The sequence below is a fragment of the Piliocolobus tephrosceles genome, chromosome 13, assembly GCF_002776525.5.
Source record: "Piliocolobus tephrosceles isolate RC106 chromosome 13, ASM277652v3, whole genome shotgun sequence".
In the NCBI taxonomy this organism is placed as follows: domain Eukaryota; kingdom Metazoa; phylum Chordata; class Mammalia; order Primates; family Cercopithecidae; genus Piliocolobus; species Piliocolobus tephrosceles.
Genome location: NC_045446.1, coordinates 92,171,983 through 92,178,350, shown reverse-complemented (window position 1 = coordinate 92,178,350; position 6,368 = coordinate 92,171,983). Strand labels below are relative to the sequence as shown.

The 6,368-nt window shown below is 42.6% G+C and overlaps 1 pseudogene; it reads right to left on the bottom strand.

Annotated features, from left to right (window-relative positions):
* Positions 1-627: 627 nt before the first annotated feature.
* Positions 628-1,385, bottom strand: LOC111539975 (annotated as a pseudogene).
* Positions 1,386-6,368: the final 4,983 nt, after the last annotated feature.

The window sequence follows — 6,368 nt, the reverse complement described above, 5'->3', positions numbered from 1 at the left end:
TTTTTAGTAGAGACAGGGTTTCGCCATGTTGGCCAGGCTGGTCTTGAACTCCTGACCTCAGGTGATCCGCCCGCCTTGGCCTCGCAAAGTGCTGGGATTACAGGCGTGAACCACCATGCCCGGCCACTATTCGTATGGATAGGAATGAATTTAATTCCCTCCTCCTCTGTGAGAGCTATCTTTTAGAAAAAAGTAGTTTATTGTCTTTACTGGTTATAAAATTAACACATACACAATCATAAGATTAGAAAATATGGACAATTAGGATAATGAGTATGATAGCTAATAGTTTTTTAGTATGCATGATGTGTTCAGCACTCTTTTAAATGCTTTACATATATAAATATGTTGAATTCCTCATGTTACCCATGAGGTAGGAAATATTATTGCCACCATTTTGCTGATGATGAAACTGAGAGGTATGGAAGGGCTAAGTTTTTTTCTCAAGGTTACACAACCAGATAATAAGGATCACAAATAATCACATTATCTAGAGACAATCATCATTTCAGTGAATATCTTCCACGTTTTTCTGCATCCTATCTTTATTTAAATGAGATATTAAATGACAATTTTGTAACCTGCTTTTATTTTAGTCTGTCTTATTCATTTGTTACTCAAAAAATCTTATTTTTGACTAGATTCAGACTTGGAAGTAGAAGCTTGCAGAGAGGACAGTCTGCGTCTCTTGTCAATCTGTTCTTGATGCTTCCTTCTCTTTAGCCTCTTTCATTCTCTTGGCCAAAAGTTTAGCATATTCTGCAGCCACTTCCTTATTTTTCTTAATTCTCTGTTTCTTCAGAGCAATATGCCACCGTTTGTGCTGCAGTACACGTGGGGTAAGTAACAAGATACTGAATCTTAGGTGCTTTAGTCCTAGGTTTCTTACCTTCTTTGTTTAAGGGCTATCTTACAACACACTGGCGGACATCATCATATTTAGAGAGACTGAAAAGTTTGCAGATTCTGCTGGCTCTTTTGGGCCCAAGGCGACAAGGCACCATAGTATCAGTCAGTCCGGGAATATCCTTCTCTCTTTTTTTCACAATAACCAAGTTGAGAATGCTCAGATTGGCATCTACAATGCAACCACAAGCAGATTTTCACTTCCTTTTTCCAGTTCTCCTTGGTCTGTAACAGGAATGCCTTTTATTCAGTAGCAGGTGGACATGGCCATTGGTCAAGACACCCTGATTCATAGGGAAACCTTGTTTGTTGTTCCCACCGCTGATTCAGACCACATAACCCTTCCAGTCTTTACCCAGAGCATCAGCAGCAACTTCTGTGGCCACACGCTTCTCATAAAAAATATGAAGTTTGTGTTCATTGTCCACTTCAATGAGTTTCTGGCAGCCAGTGGCTGGGAAGGAGATGTTCAGCTTCATCTTGAAGCAGCTGGTCGCTTTCAGGGCACCATGAAAAAGAGCTGTAGCCTGCATTTTTAACTTAATAATATTACATCAGCCGGACATGGTAGCACATGCCTATAGTCTCAGCTACTCAGGAGGCTGAGGCGGGAGGATTGCTTGAGCCTAGGAGTTTGAGACCCGACTGGGCAATATAGTGAGACCCTGTCACTGAACAATTTTTGTAATTATCAGGGCGGAAGATGCCTGTAGTCCCAGCTACTCGGGAGGCTGAGGTGGGGGGATTGCTTGAGCCCAGGAGTTAAAGGTTGTAGTGAGCTGTGATCACACCACTGTGCTCCAGCCTGGGCAACAGAGCAATATCGCATCTCTATTTAAAATAATAACAACAATAATATTGCATGGATAGCTTTCCGTGGCAATAAACACAATCTTCACCATCATTTTTATGGCCACAGTGTTCCACTATATGAAGTTATGTAATGTAGCCATGATATAGTACTTTAAACAATGTTGAGATGAACATCTTATCCATTCATTTTTTGTTCACCTGTCTGATATTTTATCTTGGTACAAATTTCAAGAAGCATTGTCACTAAATCCAGGAGAATACATCAGTTTATTTTATATACTTGAGTCTAGTGATAATTGTATGTTTTATGTATTATTTTCATCACTTTTCTAGATTGAATATTAACAATAAAATGGATAATTAGGTGCCTTCCCATTAGAGAGGAAACAGATTGTTGTATGTTTTTTACTATCAGTAAATTTGGCAAAAATAAACAGATGCATATATTTCCCCATGAGCTCACTGGGCTTCTTCTCATAGTCTGTCACACTGAAAACATTTAATGGAGTTGTCAGCACCTTCTAGTGGTAAGAAAGCAAAATCTGACCGTGATGGCTCAGGTTTGTATGGGTTGTTTTAAAGTAAAAAATCCAAACAGGAACAGAAAACCAAACACCACATGTTCTCACTCATAAGTGGGAGTTGAAAAATGAGAACACATGGACACAGGGAGGGGAACGTCATACACTGGGGCCTGTTGGGGGGTGGGGGACAAGGGGAGGGAGAGCATTAGGACAAATACCTAATGCCTGCAGGGCTTAAAACCTAGATGATCGGTGCAACAAACCACCATGGCACATGTATACCTACGTAACAAACCTGCACATTCTGCATATGTATCCCGGAACTTGAAGTAAAATTTTAAAAAATAAAATTAAAAGAAGAATGCAAAAAATAAAAATAAAAAAATGATCTATAGCTTCATGGTATTTTTACTTTTTACGTTTCTTTCGTTTTGTTAATATGACTGCAAAGACTAGGAAAGTCCAAAAAATAAATCAGATATTTTGATGTTAATATGAGCATAATTTCATCTTAAGTATGAAACCATGTATTGTAGTTCAGCTCTAAAGGTCAAGATATTTCAGGGAATGTTAGGTGTTTTTTTTTAAAAAGGTCAACTTTTCCCACTGTCTCAGACTTGTAAACACCTACTTAAACTGTAATTGTCTTTGTGGTTAATTACTTTTTTTTTTTTTTTTTTGGAGACGGAGTTTCACTCTGTCACCCAGACTGGAGTGTAGTGGCCTGATCTCTGATCTCGGCTCACTGCAACATCCACTTCCCAGCAACCTCCACCTCCCAGTTTCAAGCAATTCTCCTGCCTCAGCCTCCCAAGTAGCTGGGATTGCAGGTGCCCACCATGCCCGGCTAATGTTTGTGGTTTTAGTAGATATGGGGTTTCACCATGTTGGCCACTGGTCTCAAACTCCTGAACTCAGATGATCCACCCACCTTGGCCTCCCAAAGTGCTGGGATTACAGATATGAGACACTATGTCCTCCCAAAGTGCTGAGATTACAGGCGTGAGTCACCGCAACTGGCCTGTGGTCAATTACTTTCTATTTAACCTCCAGCTCAGCATAATACCACTGACTCATATTTACCTAGAAATGCTAACAGGATAGTATTGTGCTAAATCACATTCATCTGGCAACAAGAATAGATGTGACATTGTACATTTAGTAACAAAAGAAAGAAAATGCGGCCCTATTCAGACGAGAAAGTACTGAAGAAGAATTATCCTCCTGTTTTTTCCAATTGAATTCCCTGCACTGAACGGTACAGTGGATCTCTGTCCTCGTCTTATGGTGAGAAAATTTAAAACGCCACTATGAAGATTATCTACTTGACATGATTCAGAACTGAGAACATCATTAATTTGGCTCTTCCCTTATATGACAAGTCTTCCTAAGTTTTTCTTAGTTTCTTAGGACATTAAGAATGTCCTAAGAGTGTTTCATAGTTCTGAGACTTAGACCAAAGACTATAATAGGGTTATGACCAAGACGGGATTTGAGTATAAGATCAGTTGTAACTCCTAGTTGTGTCCTTCTGTTTCCAGAATATTCCTCCCCACCAGAAGCTCAGGTAGCCTGAGCTTCTGTTGGCACCACAGAAGCTGCTGTTGGCACCACACCTTCTGTAAAAATAACAAGGTGGCATGCTGAGGAGGCAGTGAGATACCACAGGACACATGAGAAATTCACCCAAGTTGGGCTCAAAATAAGCCCTTCCTGGCCGGGCGCGGTGGCTCACACCTGTAATCCCAGCATTTTGGAAGGCTGAGGCAGGGTGGATCACCTGAGGTCAGGAGTTTAAGACCAGCCTGGTCAACATGATGAAACCCCGTCTCTACTAAAAAAATACAAAAATTAGCCAGGTGTGGTAGGTGCCTGTAATCCCAGCCACTCGTGAGGCTGAGGCAGGAGAATCGTTTGAGCCCAGGAGACGGAGGTTACAGTGAGCCGAGATCATGCCACTGCGCTCCAGCCTGGGTGACAGAGCGAGACTCTATCTCAAATAAAATAAAATTTAAATTTAAATTTAAATTAAAAAAAAAAAAAGCCCTTCCTAGCAGAAAAGGTGGTAGCAGCATTTACTGGAGAAAACTGGACAATCTAACCCTTCCTTTCTGAAAGCAGCTTTTTAGAGGGTGGACAGCTGTTGCTGCACAGAGGTTGCTCATCCTTATTACTGCTGCTATGTACCTTTCTCTGTGTTCTGGAACTCTTCACTCAACAGTCTTTACCAGAGGCCCTATTCTTGGGGCTGGGGATGCCATGAACAAGACAGGCAAAGTCCTGCCCTCGGTAAGCAGACATTGTAGCTGGGGAGACAGTACACAAGTGAATAGTGGCTATGATCCAAAAGAAAAGACAGTGGGATAGGAAGGAGATAGCAGTGATGATTCTAGAGAGATGCTCAGGAAAGCCCATCTGGGGAGATTTCATATTTGAGCTGAGATCTGAAATAAGTGAGCCATGTGGGAAGGTCTAGGGGCAGAGAGAACAGCAAGTGTGGAGCCCTGAAGGGGACTGAGCCTAATGCTTGTGAGGAACAAGAGGACTGCCAGGGTAGCCAGAGGGAGTACAGGAGGTGGGTGGGCAGGCGAGCAAGAAAGGCCATCGAAATAATGAAGTGCTCTCCACAGCAAGGAAATGTTATAAGACAGTCTCTGAAAAAAATGCTGATGGCCAAAAATTTGGACAATCGGTAATAAAATTAATGACAAGTGCCACACTGTAACTAAACTGCAATGAAATTTACCTCTAAATGCATCTGGGATTTAGCTTCCCCAAACCAAGGCATATTCTGGAAAATGTTATTAATTCACTCAAGTATGTTTTCAGCACATAGAATATGCTTAGCACCTACTAGTGGATGAAGATAGTGTGAAGTTCATAGCATAGCAAGAAAGAAGCACAACAAAGTTCAAATAAATCTGGATTTGTGGATCATGGTGAGTGTCATGGAGAAAGACATCGGGGGATGGGAGCGAAGAGAACAGGAGAGGTTGGGAGGAACATGCCTTGAACATGTTGTCAGTCTCCTGTCTGGGGAAGTTGCATCTGAGCTGAGATCTGAGTGAGCATGAGAGGACCGGTGGGAAGACAAGCTTCTAGAGAGTGGGAACATGTGTCGAGCCTGCGCTGAGCAAGCGTGGCTGGAGAGGAGTGAATGAGGAGAGAGAAGCAGTTTGAGAGGAGGGAGCCCGGTTTCTCAGCCTTAGCACTGCTGATATTTTGGGCTGGACAATTCTTTTTTGAGGGCTGTCCTGTGCATTGCAGGATGTTAAGCAGCATCCCTGGTCTGTACCGCTAGATGCCAGTAACACTTTCCTCTGCTCCACCCCAAGCTGAGACTACCAAAAGAGGCCCCAAACATTGCCAAATGTCCCCTGGGGGGCAAGAGAAGCACTGGGCTAGAGGCTCAGGCAAGGCCAGGTCAAGCGGAGCTTTGAAGGCCATTAAGGCACTTTATTCTGAGTCCGATGGTGTTATAGAGGAATGTTATGCTCCCCAAAATTCATATGTTGAAGGCCTAACCACCACTGTGATGGTATTAGGAGGTGGGCCTTTGGGACGTGATTAGGTCTTGAGGGTAGGGCCCTCATGAATGGGAATTAGTGGCCTTATAGGAAAAGACAGGAGAGAGTTTGCTTCCTCTCTTCCTGCTTTCAGCCATGTGAGGATACAGTCAGATAGACATCTGTAAACCAGGAAGCTGGCCCTCACCAAGTTCCAGACCTGCCAGCGCCTCCATCTTGGACTTCCCAGCCTGAGGAGCTGTGAGAAACAGGTGTTTGTTGTTTAAGCCACCAAGTCTATGACAATTTGTTAGAGCAGTCTGACGTGACTATGACAAATGGAAAGTCATGGAAAATTCCAAGTAAGGGAAATACGTGATCCCAGTTACACCATAGGTAATTGAACCATGTATTATTATCTTTGAAAGTTCTCTTTCAAGAGTATTGAACCATCATAGTCACTACTATTTTGACTAGAACCTGCCAGTTCCAGTTTACCCTCAGCTTGTATCTGCCTGCATCCAAATCTTGTGTTAGGTTCACTCCCTGGAGTAACTTCTGTTGGTTCAGACAACCACCACCACTGACGCTGTTTTAAGCAGGCAACTGGGGAAGAGTA